The sequence below is a fragment of the Schistocerca nitens genome, chromosome 1, assembly GCF_023898315.1.
Source record: "Schistocerca nitens isolate TAMUIC-IGC-003100 chromosome 1, iqSchNite1.1, whole genome shotgun sequence".
NCBI lineage: Eukaryota > Metazoa > Arthropoda > Insecta > Orthoptera > Acrididae > Schistocerca > Schistocerca nitens.
The window spans coordinates 962,892,323-962,904,337 of NC_064614.1; the positions used below are offsets into that span (position 1 = coordinate 962,892,323).

At 40.2% G+C, this 12,015-nt stretch overlaps 1 protein-coding gene across 5 annotated transcripts in view; it reads right to left on the minus strand.

The window, feature by feature from the left end:
• LOC126194836 (A-kinase anchor protein 10, mitochondrial) overlaps nucleotides 1–12,015 on the minus strand; it is a 156,323-nt gene that overhangs the window by 58,049 nt on the left and 86,259 nt on the right. The window contains exon 9 of one of the 5 annotated variants that reach the window (XR_007538513.1): nucleotides 6,678–6,893. The exons of the other annotated variants lie outside the window; for them this stretch is intronic. The gene's annotated coding sequence lies outside the window, so the exon portion shown is untranslated. The remainder of the gene's footprint in view (nucleotides 1–6,677; nucleotides 6,894–12,015) is intronic. 5 annotated transcript variants of the gene reach the window in all.

A 12,015-nucleotide genomic window follows, 5' to 3' on the forward strand; every position in this document is an offset into this window, starting at 1 on the left:
TACATAGGAGCAGAATTTTCTCCTTTATGGTGGTAGTAGTTGTATGCTTCGCATATAGATATTTCCACAGACACATGAATTTCTACTAACCTTTCCTTGCAGTCATTTTTGTGTTCTCTTTTGAACCAAGAGTGCAGCAGCCACTGCTTCCTCAGCAGTTTCCGAATCTTGTAATTAAATCATGGTGGTATTTTCCGTCCTTAATCCTCTCACTACACACATAACTCTACAGTCTATGATTTACAATCTCCTTCAGCTTTGCCCATAATTCCTCTACGTCCATCTCACTTGCACTATGTGATGTCAGATCACTGTTCAAGTGAGATGCTAACAACTGCTTATCTGCTCTTTCTAACAGAATCTCTCTCCTAGCCATCTTAACTGATTTATTAACTTTCAAACCACTGTTGCTATAATGACATCATGATCGCTAATCCCCTTTTCTAAACTGATGTTGTCGATAAGATCCAGTCTACTTGTAGCTACAAGGTCTAAGATATTTCCACTGTGTATGGGCTGCCAGACTAGCTGCTCAAGACAATTTTCAGAAAACATGTTCAAAAGCACTTCACACAATTGTCTGTCTGTACCCCCTGGAATGAATCCATAGACATCCCAATCTATATACTCTGTAGGTCACCTCCAACTAGCAATGCATGATCTGGGTATTTACGAGTAGTTGACCATAGAAATTCTTTGGTTGGCTCTAGAACTGTCACAGCACAATCAGGTGGCCAGTAAAAACAACCAACAATTAACTTGGTCTCACCTAGACCTGTTAAATGTAACCAGATAACTTCAATGGCATACTCATCTTCGACCTCAATGACACAATACTTCTGTCAACTGCAGCGAACACATTTGGGAACATTGTTACAAATACTTTGACAATTTACTGATAAAATTGTGACTGTCTAGTTGACTTTACTCTGAAGTCAATCTGATTTCCTTTGCTGTGTATCGATTGACAAGTTTTCATTAGAGTACCTGAAACTATCGCCTAGCCTAAAAAACTATCATGTGCACTGCAACAGTGCTCTGCTAACTGAGTAGCTGCTTCCTTTATGTAGTGCACACCTGACCTATCAAGGGGAGTCCTACAAATCCCCAACCAATAATGCAGGTCTAGAAACCTGCAGCCAAAACCATCACAGAGTCAATGAATCCTTTGGTTGAGACCTTCCACTTGTCTCAAAACCAAAGGACCCCTATCAACTCTAGGAACAGTGCTGCAAATTGCGAGCTCTACTTGCACTCATGCATGAAGCCAGCAGCCTTCAACACTTCCATCATCCACCTGTATTGTACTGATTACAATGCTAGTCTTACCAGCAAAAAGAACTAATTCTGCTTCTTGTATATTACACAAAACGTCATTTACATCCATGAGAAACAATAGTGAACCTAAGACCGAGCCTTGTGGAACATCATACATGATTTCTCCTCTGAATTATGGGTAAAGTTCATACACAGGTTGCAAATCATTCTCTGGATAAGTATGTGCCTAATAAGTGGATTAAGGACAGAAAAGACCCAATGTGGTTTAATAATGAAATTCGTAAATGCTGAAGAAGTAAAGGTGCACTCTTGGGTCAAAAAGACACAAATCATGACAGGCAAAGATTAGTGGAGATTTGTGTGCCTGTGAATAGATCTATGCGTGAAGCATACAACAGCTGCCACTGTCATACCTTGGCTAAAGATCTGGCAGAGAACCCGAGAAAACACTGGTCCTACCTAAAATTGCTAAGCGGGTCTAAGGCTTCCATCCCGTCACTCATTGATCAGTCTGGTTTGGCAGTAGAAAATAGCAAAAGGAAGGCCAAAGTTTTAAATTCCATATTTAAGAAACCGTTCACATGGGAGAATCGTATAAACGCACCGTCATTTGACCATCGCACAGAGCCCCATATGGATGACATGGTAATAAGCATCCCTGGCATTATGAAACAACTGAAGGAGTTGAAAACAAATAAGTCACCAGGTTTGGAAGGAATCCAAATTTAGTTTTACAAAGAATACTCTATGTCATTGGCCGCTTATTTAGTTTGCATTTATCACAAACCTCTCAATCAGCACAAAGTGCCAAGCGACTGGAAAAAAGCACAGGTGACTCCCATATATAAGAATGGTAAAAGAATGGATCCGCAAAATTACAGATAAATATTTTTTACTCAGTTTGCTGCCGAATTCTAGAGCATATTCTAAGTTCGAATGTAGCAAATTTCCTAGAGACCAAAAAGTTCATGTCCACGAATGAGCATGGCTTTACAAAGCATTGCTCATGCAAAACCCAGCTTGCTCTTTTCTCACATGATATTTTGCGAACTACGGATGAAGGGCAACAGACAGATTTCATACTTTTGGGTTTCTGAAAAGTGTTCAACATGGTACCCCATTGCAGACTGTTACTGAAGGTATGTGCATATGGAATAGGCTCCCAGATATGTGATTGGCTCGAAGACTTCGTAAGTAATAGAATCCAGCATGTTGTCTCAATGGCGAGTATTCGTCTGAGACAGGAGTAATATAAGAAGTGCCCCAGGGAGGCACAATAAGTCTGTTGCTATTTTCCACGTAAGTAAATGATCTGGCAGACAGGATGGGCAGCAATCTGCAGCTGTTCACTGATGATGCTGTGGTGTACAGGAAGGTGACGGAGATAACTAATTATAGGTTGACACAAGATGACCTAGACAAAATTTCCAGTTGGTGTGATGAATGGCGCCTGGGCTCTTAACATAGAAAAATGTAAGTTAATGCAGATGAATATGAAAAATAAACATTAGTAGTGTCCTGCTTGACACAGTCACATCATTTAAATTTCTGGGCATAATGTTTTGAAGCAATATGAAATGGAAAGACCAAATTGTAGTTCATCTGTAAAGGAGACCGCTTAGAGGATACTAGTGTGACCTACTCTTGAGCACTGCTTGAGTGTTTGGGATCCACACCGGGTTGGATTGAAAGAGGACATCGTAGCAATTCTGAGGTAAGCTGTTAGATTTGTTACCACCCTGTTTGATCAGCATGCAAGTGTTATGGAAATGCTTTGAGAGTTCAAGTGGGAATCCCTGGAGGAAAGAAGACATTCATTTTGAATAAAACTACTGAGAAAGTCTAGAGAACCAGCATTTGGAGCTGACTGCAGAACAATCCGACAGCCACCAACATACATTTTGCGTACAGACCACAAAGATAAGAGAATTTAGGGCTCATACAGAGGCAGAGAGACAACCATTTTTCCCTTGCCCTATTTGCGACTGGTACGGGTAAGGAAACATCTAGTTGTGGTACACGGTACCCTCTGCAAAGCACTGTATGGTAGCTTGCAGAGTATGTACAAAGGTGTAGATGTAGAATCTGTATAGTCCCTTACTTCCAGTACTCACTGCACCCCTACCTTCTATATGATTCCTAACATACACAACCCAACCACCCAGGATACCCCATTGTGGCTACAGTAGTTACTGCATCCCCAGAGAGAGAATCTTTGCCATTGTGCACCAACACCTCCAGCATATTAACTATAATCTAATCTCCTATTAAAAGATGCCAACCATTTCCTCTACCAACGCTCTACGTTGCAGTTCATTTACCATCTGGTGACTGCTCATCACTGTTGATGGTACATGATTACCTCCAGCATATTAACTGTAATCTAATCTCCTATTAAAAGATGCCAACCATTTCCTCTACCAATGCTCTACGTTGCAGTTCATTTACCATCTGGTGACTGCTCATCACTGTTGATGGTACATGATGTCTACAACCTAATATCCCCAATGTCACTAGTGAACACTAATTTTTCCAAGCCTGCCTGACTCCAAACTTACAACTTCTGTTCTGATCATCATGACCAACTACATCCTCACCCATAATTACTTTTCCTCTGAAGGCATCACCTACAACTTTATCCACAGTACATCAAGGGGCACTCAAATGTTACCATCCTACGCAAACCTATTCATGAGCTGTCTAGAGGAGTCCTTTCTAATCACCCATAATCTCAAACCCCTCTCCAGGCTCAGATTCAATGATGTTATCTCCATGATCTGGCCTGAGGATACACCAATTAACATTTCTCCAGAATCTCTACACCTTCTCCCCCATTTACTCCAGCCGGTTCTCCATCCCAATAAGCCATTTTTCTGGCCTACAGAATCATGTACGATTTCATATTTGGATGCTAATATATTTTGTGCAATTTGTTGGAAGTATTAGGCAGTATAACATATTCGTATCAATGTACAAGTAATCAACCTACTTGTACATTGAAATTAATATGTTACAATGGCTCATTGGGTCAAATATCAGTTAAAAGAAAATTAGTAATATTAAATGCACTGGTGAGAGCCGAGTGTCCACAGGAGGATGACTTAATACCAAAGCGGTTGCCATCCAAGGTGGCAATGATTCAACAAACATTCTCAATACATCAACAGGTGAATGTAGAGCAAGTTTTGTCTCTGCGCCAGACGGCATTATGAAACCAAGTACAATTACAGATTTAGAGTAACATACAACAGATAAGTGTTAGGTCAAATGTTATGTAACTAACTGTGGTAACAGAGAAAGATGGGACTATCTGACTTGCTCTTATATTACTCCTAACATTAATATAATTTTTCTTTAGTCAAACTCTTTGTTAATAGTGCATACACAAGAATTACTCAAAATATTCAATTTCTTACTTAAGGTCAGAGTATGGTAAAAAATGAAACTTTTCCTAATTAATCAACTGGTCTCAAATTTTAAACACACAATTTCTGCATACTGCTACATGTAACTAGAGAGTCACAACTCAATCCATCCACCAGTTTTTGAGAAATTATTATTGTATATTATTTTAGATGTTTTTATTCTTCTTTTATGTACTAAATTGTGATTGAAAAATTGATGACTGTATTTAATAATATTGATACAAGGGTGGTTTGATAAGTTCTTGGAACGGAACAGAAAAAAGTACTTACATCACTGAAACTTTTTTTATTTTTCAATGTAGTCTGCTTGTAGATTAATGCATTTGCTCCAATGGTGTTCCAGTGCCTTGATCCCATCTCAAAAATGAGTTTCCTCCAAGCCTGCAAAATAGTTGTTAACTCCAGCTATCAATTCTTCGTCTGAAGTGAATCTTCGTCCACCAAGAAAAATTTTCAGTTTTGGGAAGAGATGGATGTCTGACGGAGCGATATCAGGTGAACAAGGCAGGTATAGCAACAATTCATACCTTAGTTCATATAGTTTTGCCATGGCAACAGCACATGTGCGTGGGCACGCATTGCCTTGAAGGAAGATGACTTTCTTCCTTGCTAAACCTCACCTTTTTTCACGTATCTATCTTTTGTTGCAATTTGTCCAGGAGGTTAGCATAGTATTCTCCAATAATTGTTTGCCCACTGGGGAGATAATCTACAAACAGAATCCCCTTCCTATCCCAGAACACTGATGCCATGACCCTTCCTGCCGAAGGAACTGTCTTTGCTTTCTTTGGTGGCAGAGAATCAGCATGTTTCCAGTGTTCTGACTGTTGTTTTGTCTGTGGGGTATAGTAGTGCACCCTCGTTTCATCTGTGGTCACAAACCGGCACAAAAAATCTTGTTCGTTTCTCCTCAAACAGGCCAAACATTGTTCCGATACATCCATTCTCATGCATTGAGACACATCTTAGCCGACCACTGTGCAGATCATCATTTAAGCTCTCCTGGCCAAATTTAAATTCATTTGTCCACTTGGCAATATCTGAGTAAGATGAAGCACAGTCCCCCAGTGTATTCTGGAAATCGGCATGAATGTCTTTTGCTTTCATACCTTTCTTTACGAAGTACTTAATCACTGCTCGAAACTTTATTTTTTCCATCTTCACAAATCACTATGCAGGAAGAATAACAGAGCCAAGTCACCGCCACAGCTCTCTTCTGAGAGCACTTATGTGGCACGTGTTTACAGGCAACAGTCCAATGAATATCACGTGAACAACCCATTGCGCTAGTGCTGACCTCTCATGGTGATTCCGAGAACTTTTCAAACCACCCTCGTAGTTTTGTATAAGCTTTTTTTGGACATATTTTATGGTGACCTTAAATTAACTTTCAAAGTTCTGAATATTTTTACTGAAATAAACAAAACACTCATATACTCGAGACTGTTTGTCCTAAAATCTACCTGGGCTGTAAGTGCTATAAGTTGTCCTTTCTGCTCTCTTCCGAGTTTCTTCAGCTTTTATGGCTGGCAATCTGTATGTATGTCATCATTTTTTTTTCTAATTCTAGGCACCACTTGGTCTCTTGCTTCCTTCTTCGCTTGTCTCTAACTTTGCTCCTTCACGTCCTCATTGCTAACAGTAGTGTGGTCTCTGTTGGTCTTGTTACTTCTGTCAGATAGCACCCTTGAGTGAACTATGGAACAGCTTCAGTCACAGCTAGTTCTAGTTTTCTTTTGGATACAAATACATTCTTTGGGCACTTTGATCAGATTATACTATGTAGGCACTCATTTGCATTTTCAGTCTTTTCAGCAGTGCATCTGGAGGGAACTGTATCAGATGCCAGCCTCTGATAAACAGATATTGTCCTAACAACAGATGGGCTGAGAGCTGAATGAATAGAAGTTTTATGTGATTCTGCTTCTTCTCCTTTGGCATGGGCATGATTACAGAAACATAAAGAATTCTCACCTTTTGGGCACTTCCTGTGTTGCGGTTTCTCATCAGTGCTGATGCAGTGGTATAGTGTTGCAAATATTGCACTCTTCATTGGCATAGTATCTGGAGCACTGTCAGCAATGGCTCTTCTATAACAATGAGACAGCCCAACCTTCCTTTGCCACAATTCTCAACCCTGATCTCCAAGTTGTTTTGCAATGTGATTCACACAGTCTTCCTTCGTAGTTTCTGTGTTCCCATGGACATTCAATTGAATTAATTATATTGTTACTACATTTCTCTTTCGAATTTCACAAAAGCCTTTCATATTATAACTGTGCATATATGAATGAACATATTTAAGGGGAAAAAAAATCACTATTTTCTAACCAGACTATCCCCTTAAGCAGAAATGATCAAAATCCTGTTATTCGCTGTGTAGTTTCTTAATTATTAATGATGTAATATTATAGTTAGTTCATCTGGAGTTAATTTATTTAAAGGAATATTTATAATTTACAATTCATGTGACCAGGTGAAGGTGAAATTTCCTATGAGTAAATATCTGTTTCTAAATTAACATAGATCATTTGAAGGCCATCATTCTCCTCTTTTCAACAAATGTTTTACTTTATCCAAAAATTTCATACTTCAAAAACTTTCAAAACTCTCATATATTCAAAACTCATATTCAAAACTCTCATACTCTAAAAATTTTCAATCTTTAATTGGGATTATTTCCAAAATTCAGTACCTCAGTTTCCAAGCCCTGATTTTTCTGTTTCCAAAAATGCCTAAATTCATTAAAATAATTTGTTAATATAATAGAGGGAAACATTCCACGTGGGAAAAATATATCTAAAAACAAAGATGATGTGACTTACCGAACGAAAGCGCTGGCAGGTCGATAGACACACAAACAAACACAAACACACACACAAAATTCAAGCTTTCGCAACAAACTGTTGCCTCATCAGGAAAGAGGGGAAGGAGAGGGAAAGACGAAAGGATGTGGGTTTTAAGGGAGAGGGTAAGGAGTCATTCCAATCCCGGGAGCGGAAAGACTTACCTTGGGGTGAAAAAAGGACAGGTATACACTCGCACACACGCACATATCCATCCACACAGGATGGATATGTGCCATTACCACTATGTGCACGCTAAATCAGATTTAACGTTTGAAATCTTAGTATATGCCATCTACAGTAAGTGTAAGATGTATGCAATTTTATTGTTTGTCTACATGTGTGCAAAATTATTACTTCATTCTAATAGATATTTTTATGATAATAGCCCTTGGAGGGAGAAATTATTTAAATGGATTTAGAAAAGTATTCATTGAGTGCTCTCTCTCTCTCTCTCTCTCTCTCTCTCTCTGCTGAACAGCTGTGTCCACGTCAAATCTCAGAATATTATTGAAGAATTATTATCAACAGCATAATTATTACACTATAATTTTCTATTTTGCTCCTTTCTTTATTTGTTATTGTGTACTACCCAGGAAGTGCAAAATGGCTAAGCAGGCATGGCTAGAGGACAAATGTAAGGATGTAGAGGCTTACCTCACTAGTGGTAAGATACATACTGTCTACAGGAAAATTAAAGAGACCTTTGGAGAAAAGAGAACCACTTGAATGAATATCAAGGGCTCAGATGGAAACCCACTTCTAAGCAAAGAAGGGAAAGCAGAAAGGTGGAAGGAGTATATAGAGGGACTACACAAGGGCGATGTTCTTGAGGACAATATTATGAAAATGGAAGAGGATGTAGATGAAGATGAAATGGGAGATATAATACTGCATGAAGAATCTGATAGAGCACTGGAAGACCTAAGTCGAAACAAGGCCCCGGGAGTAGACAACATTCCATTAAAACTACTGACAGCCTTGGGAGAGCCAGTCCTGACAAAACTCTACCATCTGGAGAGCAAGATGTATGAGACAGGCGAAATACCCTCAGACTTCAAGAAGAATATAATAATTCCAATCCCAAAGAAAGCAGGCGTTGACAGATGTGAAAATTACCGAACTATCAGTTTAATAAGTCACGGCTGCAAAATACTAACATGAATTCTTTACAGACGAATGGAAAAACTGGTAGAAGCCGACCTCGGGGAAGATCAGTTTGGATTCCGTAGAAATGTTGGAACACGCGAGGCAATACTGACCCTACGACTTATCTTCAAAGCTAGATTAAGAAAAGGCAAACCTATGTTTCTAGCATTTGTAGACTTGGAGAAAGCTTTTGACAATGTTGACTGGAATAATCTCTTTCAAATTCTGAAGGTGGCAGGGGTAAAATACAGGGAGCGAAAGGCTATTTACAATTTGTACAGAAACCAGATGGCATTGTAATTCTGTCAGAGACAGCAAAGGACTTGGAAGAGCAGTTGAACGGAATGGACAGTGTCTTGAAGGGAGGCTATAAGATGAACATCAACAAAAGCAAAACGAGGATAATGAAATGTAGACGAATTAAGTCGGGCGATGCTGAGGGAATTAGATTAGGAAATGAGACACTTAAAGTAGTAAAGTAGTTTTGCTATTTAGGGAGTAAAATAACTGATGATGGTCGAATAGAGAGGATATAAAATGTAGACTGGCAATGGCAAGGAAAGCCTTTCTGAAGAAGAGAAATTTGTTAACATCGAGTATAGATTTAAATGTCAGGAATTCGTTTCTGAAAGTATTTGTATGGAGTGTAGCCATGTATGGAAGTGAACCATGGACGATAAATAGTTTGGACAAGAAGATAATAGAAGCCTTTGAAATGTGGTGCTACAGAAGAATGCTGGAGATTAGATGGGCAGATCATGTAACTAATGAGGAAGTATTGAATAGGATTGGGGAGAAGAGGAGTTTGTGGCACAACTTGACAAGAAGAAGGGATCGGTTGGTAGGACATGTTCTGAGGCATCAAGGGATCACCAATTTAGTATTGGAGGGCAGCGTGGAGGGTAAAAATCGTAGAGGGAGACCAAGAGATGAATACACTAAACAGATTCGGAAGGATGTAGGCTGCAGTACGTATTGGGAGATCAAGAAGCTTGCACAGGATAGAGTAGCATGGAGAGCTGCATCAACCAAGTCTCAGGACTGAAGACCACAACAACAACCCCAAGAACTGACCTTATTAAAGATGTAAAAAATTATGTTTACAGCCAGTGAAATTTATTTCGCCTAATAACTTTCCTCTAACTCTCAAGCAGCTTTTTCAACTTCATTATTCACCTACCAAGGAAGCAATGTGGCAAAACACTTTTTCCAATACGAAACATCACTTATTTTTTAAGAGCCACTTATCATTAATCTTTAAAATGCATCAACGTCTAACATTTATGAATTTAGGGCATTTGCTTAGGCATTTATCCTTGGCATTTGTCCTAACTTATAAATGCCCGGTATTTTACACCACTAGGTAGGAGATGCTTATGACAGGACTGAAGTAGTTGGTAGAGAGAGGATGTAGGACACATATCTTGCACTGAGGTGTATTGCAGATATATGAGTTTTGATGCAAGGGACTGGGAGGAAGGGTGGTTTAGGGACGGAAAGGATATCATGTGGGTTGGATTGATGGTGGAATACTAATGTGGAAGGGCTGAGGAGGACAGTGGGATGATATTTCACATTTCAGGGCATGGCACGGGGTAGTTGAAATCTTGGCAGAGAACACGATTCAGTTGCTCCAGTCCAGGATCATACTGAGTCACAAGGGGTATGCACATCTGTGATCTGACAGTGGGTATGAGAGTGATGGTATGTTGGTTGGGGAATAGAGTAAGATCACGATTCAGTTGCTCCAGTCCAGCATCGTACTGCGCCACAGGGGATATGCACATCTGTGGTCTGACAGTGGCTATGTGAGGGTTGGTATGTTGGTTGGGGAACAGGGTAAGGGCAATCTGCTTCTGGACAAGGTATGGAGGGTAATTTTCGGTCCCAAAGACCTCAGTAAGACCCTTAGTGTATTCAGTGAGGGACTCGTCATCACTACAGTTGTAACAACCACAGGTGGATAGGCTGTATGGGAGGGAAGGTCTTGGTGTGGATTGGGTGTCAACTGTCAAAGTGGAGGTTTCGTTTGTGGTTGATAGGTTTGATGTGAATAGAGGTACTGATGTAACTATTCCTTGAGGTAGAGGTCCAAACTGAGGAAGGTGCATTGTTGGGCTGATGAGGACGAAGTGAAGCGAATGAGGGAGAAGGTGTTTAATTCTGAAGGAATGTTGAGAGGGTCCTCAACCTTCATCCAGATCATGAAGATGCCATCACTGAATGTGAACCAGGTGAGGGTTTAGGATTCTGGGCGATTAGCAAGGATTCCTCTATGTGACCCATGTACAGGTTGGCATAGGATGGTGTCACTGGGTTGCCCATTGCTGTACCACAAATTTGATTGTGGTGCCTTCAGAGGAAAAGTGTAAGCAAGGCTGTAACTGGTCATGGTAACCTTGGAAAAGGTTGCAGGTTTAGAGCCACTCAGACATTGGGAAAGGTACTGTTCAACAGCAGCAAGGCCACAGGCATTTAGAAATTTAGTGTATACAGAGGTGACAATGACATGTACGGTGCCAAGTGAAGAAACTGGAACTAGGGAGAGTTGGTAGAGGAAACAGCGGTGTTTTAATTATAAGGTGGGGTAACAGGTTGGAAGTGTTGGCCCACAAGGGCAGAAACTCACTCTGTGGTGGTACAGCAATCAGCAACAATGGGGTGTCCTGGGGGGGAGGTTCAGTTCGTGTACTTGAGGAGTGCAGGGAGTGATGGGAGTCTGGAGAGAGACAGACTCAGGGAAGAGGATCTAGAATGGACCTAGGTATTAGAGGAGGGACTGGAGATCACCTTGCTTTTCTGAAATGGGATCACAGTGGCAGGTATTGTAGTTGGGATATCTGACAGGTGGCAGTGAACCTCTGTCAGATAAGCCCTGTGATTCATTACCTCATTGATGGAGAAATTGTCAACAGGTAGGATTATAAAGATGGGATGAGTTTTTAGGTGACATATTGTGGGTCTTTCTCTAGATGTAAAGTTAGTTTCCATGTTGAGAGATTTGGCGAACATTGATGAATCAAGATTCAAAGCTAGGAAATTACGGAAAGTTAGCAGGGGATAAGCTGAGGACAATGGATGTGAATCATAGTTAGATGAAGAAGTAAACTGAGTAAGGCTGGTTTCATTATTGGTTTTGTATCGAGTCTGACTGGAAGTGTTAGAGGAAAAAAGTGTTTCCACGGTAGAGACCCACAGAAGAAGAGAAGTTCTTTAACAAATCCCGCATGACTGAATTTGGGAGTGGGGCAAAGGGTACAGCAACTGGAAAGGCCCAATACTTCGGTGGGACTAAAGCTTTTGGAGGACATATTCAT